Below are 11,842 nucleotides of genomic sequence, written 5' to 3'. Positions count from 1 at the left end.
GTTTTAAGGGCTCCCACTGCAAATTTGCCATACTGCTAAACTCACGCCGACGGAAAATATTTATCTACGACCCTGAATACTATACAGTGTGAAACTGTGGAATGCAGTGTGCCTTGTTTCCTTTGGTTCCTTTTGATAGTAGTTTGTTTATTAATTGTAAAAGAGGAGCAAACTGAATATCAAGCTTTGCCCCATATTAACTTCAATGGGATCCAGAGAAAGTTTGGACTTTTCCCTGGAAAAAGTTATTTTTTTTCCTGGAAATGAACTAAATCTTTGCTCTCTGAGTTAATTTCCACTTTGTGTCCTCATGCACACTTGACGTTTTTACAGCTGCTGTTTTTGGCTTTTGATGTTTTTTTCTACAGCTAGTAAACACCCCAGCATGTTATCCTATGTGTCCATGCACACAGACTGTCATCAACGTTTTTTGGCTGGGATGTTTTTTGGCTGAAAAAAAAATCAGGACTAGTGGGGTTCTAGAGGAATTTTTTAGCTGTAAAAATGCTCTAACGGCGAAAAACGCGGGAAAACGTGGTAAAACGCTGCAAACTGGCATTTTTGGACTTTTTTACAAGAAAATAAATTGTGTTTTGTGGTTAAAAAAAGCTAAAAACCGCAAATGCGAAAAACGTGTGAAAACGCAGCTAAACAGTGCAAAATGCAGCAAAATGCCCCTAAACGCTAATACAAAAATACTAAAAAAAGCTGAAAAAAATCTCGTTTTTAACGTGACTTTACACAGATAATGTTACCAGCGTTGGCAAAACGTCCAGTGTGCATGAGGACTAAACCTAAGGTGGCAAGAATTACTTACATAGAAGCCTTCTGAAAAGTTCCAAGTTAAACTACATAAAGTACATCCAATTGGCCTGGGAAGACCTTGAAATCTGTTAATAAATGGTTTAAGTACATCTTTTAACCCTTCAGAAAAGAGAAGCTTTACCGGTTCCAGGAAACAACATATAGGATATGCATACATTATAGCTTTGTTCTTAAAATCCCACTCCTTTGTCAGCCATTTATTACTTTTGGAGACAAATCTGTCCATTGTACCATACAAAGGCATGTGTATGCTACATTACAATATAATAATATATGTTTTTTTAATATATACCAAGTATCCAATATGTTATGCCCTGGGGAAACTTTCATCAGCATTGCAGCTCGATTAAGCATGCATATTAAGATAAAGTGATTTTCTAGAGATGACACAGAGTGCTTGTGGCTGAGAAAATGAATATGACATGTTCCATAGCTATGTACAGCAAGCTCTACCAATATCCCACATGCATCTATTACTTTCCAGGTCAAGATATACCCCTGAAACAACTCATTATGGTTCCTTGGGGGGTGCTGAAAAAGGCATCCATAAATTAAGCCTAGGAAAATGCTATTTGAGAAATTCCATTAACAAACACACACAAAACAGAATAAGATAATCTCATGCATTTAATTACAAGCCCCACCTGATCATTTACATTTGTTTGTCTAAAATAAGAATGTGGGGATTAGAAAAACCTTCACTTTGCGGATATCAAGATCCTACCATTTACTTTCTACCAACTCTTCCTCTCTCACTTCTGCACTGTAATTAACTCACCTTTCACAAGTTATAATGCAAATAAATCTTTGGCAAATAGATGCAAAGGCATCGTAAAAATCAGGGTATAGTTGTAATTTGTTCTCTGCCAGCGCACAAACTTTTTTTTTTCCACTTCCTAATAATTTGTGTGCCTCAGTGACTGTAATGTTTGTTATTAGGATGTGTCCACATTTGAACCCAATTTTTTAAGCTCCATGCATAATTTTCATTTCATTGCCATCTTAAACAACACATCCTATTTTTACGGTTTACTTTAAATTTTCAGTGATATTTAACTAGCAATTGCTGCAGCGATCAGCTTGACGTGTAAAACAAGTAGGAAAAAAATCAACTATATTTTCTTAATTCCAAAGAATATTCTAGTTAATGAAGACAACGTTTGTGATGATCTAAAACATGTATACACATAGGTATTGCCACATTTATCAGACACAAGAGCTAATTAGCTCATATACAGCTAGATGTCTTCCAGCCTCTGCATTCCAATTCCCAATATTAACACATAGGTGGTCAAGTTGACCACAGGAAAGTCTGCATGAGTATGAATGCATTAAATAATTTAATGGAGGAAGAGTTTATTAAACTGCCACATTCTAATCAGCATGCGGACCTGCATTCATTAATCTTCCACTGGTCCGTGGTGTGTCTCCGCAGCCAACACAGATAGCGTTAATGTTAATAGGAGCTTGTAACAAACAGGGACAGTTAATCATGGAAAATGTACTATTAACCACATGATCATGCATACAGCAATCTGATTACAATAATGCTTAACCCATTGGCTACTATTGTCTTTTAATGCAATTCCTAGGGAATTCGTAAAAAAAATGAATATATAGCATTTTAATCACTTTTCAATTTATCATAATAACAGTAACTACTTACATTTTAATTTCAAGCATGTTGGTGGTTTAAAATCCCAACATATTGTGCGGTGTTTATTTTTATGCGTAATTTGAAGATGCAGATAATTTGGAAGCATATAGAATTTATTTTATTATTTTGGTGCACAGCTTGTGCTTCTAAATCCCATATATTTATGTGTCAGCTTGTGTATAGGTGTGCATATATGTACTTACATGCTTGTATACACTTCCCATATTGTTAGGCTGTGCTTGAAATGATTGGAAGAGATAATAACCATAATTATTATGGATGTGTTTTATATTATTGCAAAAACAGATAAGAACAGGCAGAGGATTAAAGTGGCTATGGCTAATCAATCACTGATGTGTTGACACTGCTAGTGTAATACGATTTGCCCTGTTTATGTGTCGTGTCCTTTAATATTTTACAACTGAATAATCAAATCAAATCATTGTTCACTAATGAATACAGGAAGAAGACCCTTTTATAACAAGCTCTGGTACAATGTTACATTTTTTGGAAAATATTCATGTGCATTGATTCAGGGCTGGGACAAGGGGTGGACAAGAAGGGTGGTTGCCCTGGGCACAGTGGGGACTTGGGACATTGCGCTAGAAGGGGTGATTTGGAGGAGGGATTTGTACTAGGAGAGGAGATTTTGGGGAGATTTGTGCAGGGAGAGGGGGATTTGGAGGGGGGAGGAGAGGATCTATTCTCAGAGGATAAATTTGAGGAGTAGAGGATTTGTGCAAGGAGGGGGGATTTTTGGAGTGACAGGATTTGAGCTGTGAGGGGGAATTTGTACTGAAGATGTGGAATTTTTGTTGAGGGAGAATTCTGGCTTCCAAATGGAATTTATGTTTAGATGGTAAGTGTGATTAGTGCTCACATTTTTCTGTTTTTGAGGGGAAGGAATTTTGCTGACACATAATGCTCATACATTTTGGGGGGTGGGGGTGTTGGGGGGTGCCATTTGGCATCTTTACCCTGGGTGTAGATGATCTTGTCTTGGAGCTACATGGATTTATGAGATACCTGTTACATATAATGTATATATATATATATATACTGTATATGTGCCAAAATAAATGTGTAGTGAGCGCAAAGAAATAAATGAGCAAGCAGTTAGCACAAAGTGGCAAACCCTTCTATTTCACTGAATTAAAAACACATAAACAAAGGTGCAGCGCTAGTATGTGAACAAATGACAAATATGTGAACTAATATTTGATGTCATGAATAATAAAGTCCAAAAGAATAATTGCAGTGTTCAACAATAATGTGTGAATCAATGGTGATCAGCGATGTGAAGTGACCGCTGCGACAATCCTGCACCACTATGAAGCAAGAAATAAACAGACTCTGTATGGAAATCCCTCCAAGAGATGTATCTTTTCCACTACAGGAAATAGAGAAATACATAAATGACATCCACTGCGAAATGAGCTCTATATGGGAATTCCTGGAAATGGACCTTCCCTGCACCGGTCAGAGATCGATCCAAATGTGGCACATCAGCTTAACTGCACAAAATCGATGGTTTTACTACCTTTTTCTGGCTGTCCACAGCACTGCCTACAATAGTGAGTGGACTGAGATAAAGGGGTGCAGATGCAAAGGTGTATAACCTATATCAGTAGACACACACACACAGGGGCAGACTGACAACTCATGGGGCCCCCGGGCAATAGTTTACGATCCTACAGCCAAGCAACAGATGACAAGTGCCTCACTGAGGCCTGCGCTTCCTGGAAGCAGACAGAGGTGGCAGTAGAGCAGCAGTGAAGCTGCCCTTCGTCAAGTGAGTTGATCCTGGAAAGTGGACTTTTTATTTACCAGATATGGGGAGGAAGAACCCAGTGAGAAGCTTAGAATGGGGGGCTGCACACAAGCAGCGATTACTAGTCTCATACAAACACTCCATTCCAACAGTCTTGGGTCCCCCCTACAATGGTGGAACTCCAGGATCCGGTTGCAAGTGTGATCCTGGTAATGATCCTGGTTGTTCCGCCATTTTAAAATGGCACAGGGACAGTGGCTATTTGTCCCAGAGCAGTTTAACCACTTGCCTACTGGACACTTTCACCCCTTTCCTGCCAAGCCAATTTTCAGCATTCAGTGCTGTCACACTTTGAATGACTATCGTGCGGTCATGCAACTCTGTACCCATATGAAATTGTTAAACTTTTTTTTTAGACATGTAGAACTTTCTTTTGGTGGTATTTAATCACCACTGGGTTTTTTATCTTTTGCTAAACAAATGAAAAAAAAAAATAAAAATTTGAAAAAAATATTTGTTTTTCTTAGTTTCTCTTATAAAATTTTACAAACAGGTAATTTCTCTCCTTCACTGATGTGTGCTGATGAGGCTGCACTGATGGGCACTGATATGCAGCACTGATGGGCACTGATGAGGCTGCACTGATAGGCTGCACTAATGGTCACGGGCGAGGAGACACTAATGATGCTGCACTGATATGCGGCACTGATGGGTACTGATAGGTGGCACTGATGGGCACTGATAGGCTGCACTGACTGAGGGTACTAATGGGCACTGACTTGCGGAACTAATGGGCACTGACTGGCAACACTGATGGACACTGACTGGTGACATTGATGGACACTGGCAGCACTGATTGACACTTACTGGCAGCAGTGATGGACACTGTTGGGACTGCACTGATGGACACTCTTGGGACTACACTGATGGACACTGTTGGGGTTGCACTAGACTGCCTCTGATTTTTGTCCACCAGTCACAGCGATCACAGAGCTCGCTGGGTGGGCATGCAGGAGGAGCGGTTCTGGAGGACGTTATATGATGCCCTCCCAAAGCTAGATAACCACGCTATAGCCATCATTCGGCTATAGCCCAGTCATCAAGTGGGTAATATGGCACACACACTCAACATCTCTGTGGCCCCCAGTTGATACTATTGCTGGAATCACCAGATAACAGCTGGAAACCAGTGCTAAGTCCAAAATCTGAAACAATCAGCTCCTGGGCTTTTAGTCTTGCTATACAGCACAGTATAGGAGCACCAGTAACAGATTACTGTAGACACAATACGAAAGCATTGTGTTTACACTGGAAGGGATGTGACATCATAAGTGTTGGCACAGCACTTTCACCCAGTATAGAGCCTTGGACAGAGCTGCTCCAGTGTATCTATATACATATATATATATATATATATAATTTTTTTTTTTTATAAATATTCACTTAATCGCCTATTAAAAAAAATCCTAGATAACATTATTCCCCAGGTTGCAACAATGATGTTGGATGATCTTTTTGGTTGTACGATTATTTGGCACAAGCACAGGATGACTGTGAGCCCTGCTCATGCATGTACACAAGCATGTGCATCATCAGCATGTATGCCCATCACTAAGACTGGCCTCAGGTGGGCTATTTAAGCAGAATTGATGCTCTGGATCCTTGCTGTATGGTCTATACCATTTCCTGTATACCTGCTATCCATTTCTGCATCTGATCTCCTGTTGCTGGTCCAATCTGCCTCTGACCACATCTGAACTCTGCCTGCACTGATCCCTTTTTTACCTCTGGACCATTTCTCTGCCTGCTTCCTTTGCCAATTTGCCTCAGTGTTACCGACTTTGGCCTGGACTCTGACTATTATCCTGTCTTCTACTTGTTCCTGATCTGACTACCAGTTATCAACCCAGCTTGCCTGACTCTGCTCTGCACCCTGAGTCTGTGCCTACCATCTGTGCTCAGCCTTCTTTAGTCTGCCAAGTGCCTGCTGTCTGTCTACCAGTAACCTGCCAGCCTGCCTTCCCTGCTGTTCAACAATCATAGACCAGCTGCACCTGAAGACTCACAGACAACTCTTCTACATCTGTCATTGTGAGAACTGTCAGGCTCTTGTGCCTTCTTTTGCCTTACCAGGGGCTCCACCACAAGGTACGTGACAAAAGCTCTCTGCAAGTAAAGTGAATATGTTCACCTTGAGCTTTACCATTTTGCTATGTTGCATAAAATAGATTAGGATTGTGCTGGGACTTTGCACATGTTACATAGATGTATTACACATTCATATTTTATCTCCTTAAAAATGTTGCATATTATTAGCTTTTCCTGGAAGGCCTTAATACATTCAAGAAGAGTCTTGATAAATAGTCTTGCATATCACACTTTTTGTACATATTACTCAGATTACCCCACCTATCAGAGTATTAATTATATCACTAAGATATGAATTCAATCTTCCACACTGGTTATAGTGATGGGTATGATCAATGTGTTTCTTGTGTTAGTTGACCCACTTTATCAGCAACTGTAAAAAAAGGTAAGTTGAGGAATCAATTACATTTTTAAGGCACTACCAGGAAAAGGTATAATAGAAGAGAAAACAAAGGGTAATCTTAATTCATCACCATGATACAGTAACAGATTCTCCATAATAGCCCCCTCTTCCTCCAAGGAGAAGTAAAGGAGTAATACTGAGGGATCAAAATATAAAAAAATGAAGAAATGCTTGGAGTCCAAAGGGTTTTTACGGAGAAAGGGGCCTTGGTACTAAGTGGTGGTAAAAGTGTAAAGCCTGCCATACATGGATCGAAATCTGTTCAGTTCATCAGGGCCTGGCTGAGTTTTGACCTATGTATGGACAGGCTGGTTGTACAGCAGTCAATAGAATTCTGTACAACCACCCTATCATATTTTTCCCATTTTATCAGCATCTCCAGCTATAGCCCGCAGTCTCCCCTCTGTCAGAATACAAAGGCTCACATGGCTTAGGATTCCCCATCCACATCGAGTGTGTAGACGGGGGAATTCAGTCATCTATGGCCAGTCTAGCTCTAGCCATTGGGTGATTAGAATCTCTGTCTTTTTCTGCAGCATACTGACAGGCTTTTCTGCCCTGTAAAACTTAGGCAGGCCATTGACTGTCAGTTGTTTTTATGCAACTGGCTAGCTGAATTAAAAACAAATGCATTCTACCATCTTCAAAATGAGTTGGATGGAGAAATGTGGTATTGTATTGTAACAGCAGCACCCACATGAATTATGTCCATAGAATGTTTTCACTCACTCACTGAAGTTCATAGGTGGTGCAATTTATGTTTACATTCACATTAGCGCCCTGTATGTTGTGTACAGGCTGACAGGGCATTTACATTTTGTAGTATTCATTTTATTTATTTTAATATAATTTATATTTTAACATCTTAAAAAATTATTTTCTGTAAATTTGCTATTACAAGGGAACTAATAAGTCACCTATGTGACAGCGTTGCAGTAGAAAGACTAATGTCGTCACTGCCCTCCATTGCAGCTAATCAAGCACTGATCATGCTTGATTACCTGCTATCCTGGCTACAGTAGCCAAGGAATGACATCTCTGGAGCTGGAAATTATGTAATATATGTTGCTTTCAGGTTCATTAGTTGTGAAGGAGCTCTTCCTTCTCTCACTATTACAGCACATTTACCACCAATCCCAGTTGGTGCCAGCATCTAGGAAAGGTCGGTTTCACCCAAGAGTCTAGTAAAAGTGATCAGACAGCTTTAAAACCTTTACCTCAAAACCCACCATGGGCTCAAAAACCATACCAAGTGCATGAGTTTGTTTTAACCTCTTGAATTCCAGAACATGTATAAAGTAACTTTGTATCCAGAGGGTTACACTGAACATTTACCTGGGCTTTAAGGATTTTTTTTTTATTAATTGTAACTAAGCATGATAGAATATAAACAAATACATACAAAGTGTAACCTCATACCAGTCTCACCCCTTGCAAAAATTGTTAACAATATGGTTAAAAAAATCAAATATGATAAAATATAAGATTGCTTAAAAGCAATACAATGATTTGGCACAAGCAGTCAAATAATACTATTTGCCAGAAAGTCAGAAGTTAAAAGATATATTTGGCCATAAACTCTGTGCAGCTGGCCATATACTTCAGTTTTTACCTGCTTCAAAAGCTGCCAAACACAACATCATGCATCTAGCCAGAGTCACACCCTGCAGAAGATAACAAGAATTAAAGCATTGATTTAAATGCATACATACACAAACCCTTGGCAAACAGACTAAAGTGTTAAAGATAAGATAAGAGCTTTTTTGGATTTATCTAGGGTGGTTCAGTGTATTTCATGTAGTATTCCTTGTACTTGTGTTTTTGTATTCTTTCTTTTCCCTTTTTTCATAACTGATAATCATTTATGCACTATTGCTTTACTTTTTTTAGTGCAACTTTTTTTCTCTTTCTGTTAAAAAAATGTAGTTAATGATGGACCATTTTTGGGGCAAGAACTGATCCAGGATGGTTAGAAAGAGTTTCTGTAATTCTCTTAATTTCCTTTTCCCCTAGTTATTATCACATATCTGAAATAGTTTTTTTGTGGATCAGTTGATTTGTCCATTGTTGCTGTAATATGGGGAACCCGGTATCACCAGACAGCCACTTGTAAAAGTTAACAGTCATTGTTTTCTAAAAATAATCAAACAAAACAGCTTTACTTCAGCAAAGTAAATGCAAACAGACCATGATTCTGATATAAAAATCAAACTTCTGGCTCACTGTCAGTAAAACCTGCCCCTACCAGGGTTACATCCATGCCTGCCTCAGGGGTTCAAAATGCTTGATCACTAGGCACTTGGTAGTGTCTCAGTCACAGCAGTCCTCCACTCTGTCTCCTCAATTTGTCCTGTCTCATGCTCCACTTTACAGAAACCTGCCAGTCATTTGCTGTTCCTTTTCTGACCTCTCCTGCAGGTGAGATAACCCTTTCAGGACAAATCCCTGTAATCAGGATTGGAGGCTCTTTCCTACCCAAAATGTCTCTAAAGCCCTGAACACACAATGAAAATATCAGACGAATGATCATCCACTTTTTTTTTTTTTGCATGCCAGTCTCATAGCGAAAATGAAGAGGTTACTAAAATTGCGAAAATTCTTGTACAACAGAATAAAAAAATTTAAGTGATGTAATGTATTGTATTGTATTTGTACTGTATTTTCGATTGAAGACTGTACTGATTAAACGAAAATAGTACGATCTAGTAACGTATATCAAACATTTTCATGCTTTTCACTTTGAATAATTTCAGACTAAATCTGTGTACTAACGATCAGATTATGGTACAATTGCTTTGAAAGCAGTTTTTTTCGTATGATTTCTTGATTGCATGTACTAGGCTTGAGTCTCCAAATTCCAGGTCCAAAATGAGGACTTACCAAACTTAAGAGAACTGTAAATCAGTCCTCTCACCTCAACTGGACTACCCAAGAACCCCTCACCCTGCATGAGTGAGTACTCTGAGTACTCAAATATGTCTCCTATTGTCCCCCTAAAGGTATTAAAACCCAAACAATGCAGGAAATGTACCTGCTGTCCAAGACACAACCCCAGCATCCTGTACATTGCATACAGAAACCTAAACATTTTTAAACAGTCATACTTAGGGTTTGTTATCTACTGAATGCTGGTACACAATATGAGGGGTTTTTTTGTGCCATAGTCAGGGGTCAATTTCAAAGACCAAAAGCTCTAGCAGTAGAGAGGCTCCCACCAACCAACAGGAAAAGTACCCAAGCAAATCACCTTGGCAGAAGACGCAGGCTCACCTGAGTAGCAGGGTCTAAGCACTAACCAGTTTTCATCAGAGCTCAGGATGGTGGAGATGGGTTTTGCCACATGCAAGCCAGGGTCTGGTAGCAGATGTACCAGGTAGGGATTAGGCAGAAGCATAGTCAGTAAACATCCAAAAGTTGGTAACAAGTGGTTGCAGTTTTGGATCAAGTAGAAGTGTTGTTGAAGAACAAACCAAAGGTCAATAACAAATGGTTGCAGGTTGGGATCAAGCAGAAGTGTAGTCGAGGAACAAGCCAAAGGTCAGTAACGAGTGGAAGGTTGGGATGGCAGCAGGAGTGAAAGGAGCAAAATATTAGCTGGAGAAGAGCACAATAATCTCACAAACAGTAAGTCCTGAGACATGGGATAAATCATGAAGTTCATGTGAGGAGCAAAGAATTCAAGGCTCATCAGAAGCAAGGAACAAAACAAAATTGTCCAAAGGACACTGACCAGAATAGGAGCTGTCCAGCATGTAAAGTTGCACAGCAAGAAGAGCTACAGCCACGCAGCAGAGGTTGCAGGTTCAGACACCTCGCTTTACAGAGAGATCCTTTGATTTTCTGCTGTGTTTCTGGGAAAGGAAAGGAGCCTGCCTAACTGGACACAATACTGTATGACATGGATTTTACTTCAATACATAACAAAAAATGTTTTGGTTTTATAAACAGTAAGCCATACCTCCGACATGGAAACGAGGCTAAACAACTGCACTATGTACAAAAACTTAGGAACTGGGGTTCTGGAAAATGACAGGAGTTCTGGACTAATGAATCAAAATGTGAGAATTTTGGCTATAGCAAGAGGCACGTTGTTCGTTGAAGGGTTGAGGAGGGGTACAATAGAGTATCTGCAGGCAACAGTGAAACATGGTGAAGATTCCTTGCAAGTGTGGGGTTGCATTTCTGAAAATGGAGTTGGAGATTTGGTCAGGATCAATGGTGTCTTCAATGCTGAGAAATACAGGCAGATACAGTACTTATTTATCATGCCATACCATCAGGGAGGCATGTGATTGGCCCCAAATGTTTTTCTGCAGCAGGACAACAACGCCAAACATACAACCAATGTCATCAAGAGCTATCTTCAGTGGAAAGAAGAGTCCTAGAAATTATAGTTTGACCCCCACAGAGCCCTGAGCTCAGCATCATCAACTCTGTTTGGGATTACATGAAGAGAAGGATTTGAGGAAGCCTACATCCACAGAAGATCTGTGGTTAGTTCTCCGAGATGTTTGGAACAATCTACCTGCCAAGTTCCTTCAAAAACTGTGTGCAAGTGTACCTAGAAAAATTGATGGTGTTTTGAAGGCAAAGGGTGGTCACATCAAATATTGATTTGATTTGGGGTTCTCTTCTGTTCATATACTGTACTTTCCATTTTGTGAATTGGTGAAAATAAGCTATTAACACTACTATTTCTGAAAGCATTCTTAATGTACAGCATTTTTCACAACTGCCTATAACTTTTGCACAATACTGTATGTATCCACTCTATAGAATATTTTGGTTGTTTACACTATGCTGATCAAAGCTAAATGTACTTCTTATACTAATAGGTCATGTCTCAGTAACTAAGGCCTGACTCATAATGGTTGGCTTTATAAATGGAAGGATGAACAATAGACCTAATTAATGACATTGTGCTTAGTGTGCTAGTGCAGAAGCTTGAAGTTAGCTCAGGTGTTACACTGATGACTGTGACTGGGATATTATGTTCAGGCCCCTGATGTCAACAATAGCACTAATTAAAGACCTATAA

This window comes from Staurois parvus, unplaced genomic scaffold, assembly GCF_062004578.1.
Source record: "Staurois parvus isolate SC_StPar_1 unplaced genomic scaffold, SC_StPar_1.0 ptg000066l, whole genome shotgun sequence".
In the NCBI taxonomy this organism is placed as follows: Eukaryota; Metazoa; Chordata; class Amphibia; order Anura; family Ranidae; genus Staurois; species Staurois parvus.
The sequence above is the reverse complement of the archived record's forward strand: the minus strand, read 5'-3'. Positions refer to the sequence as shown.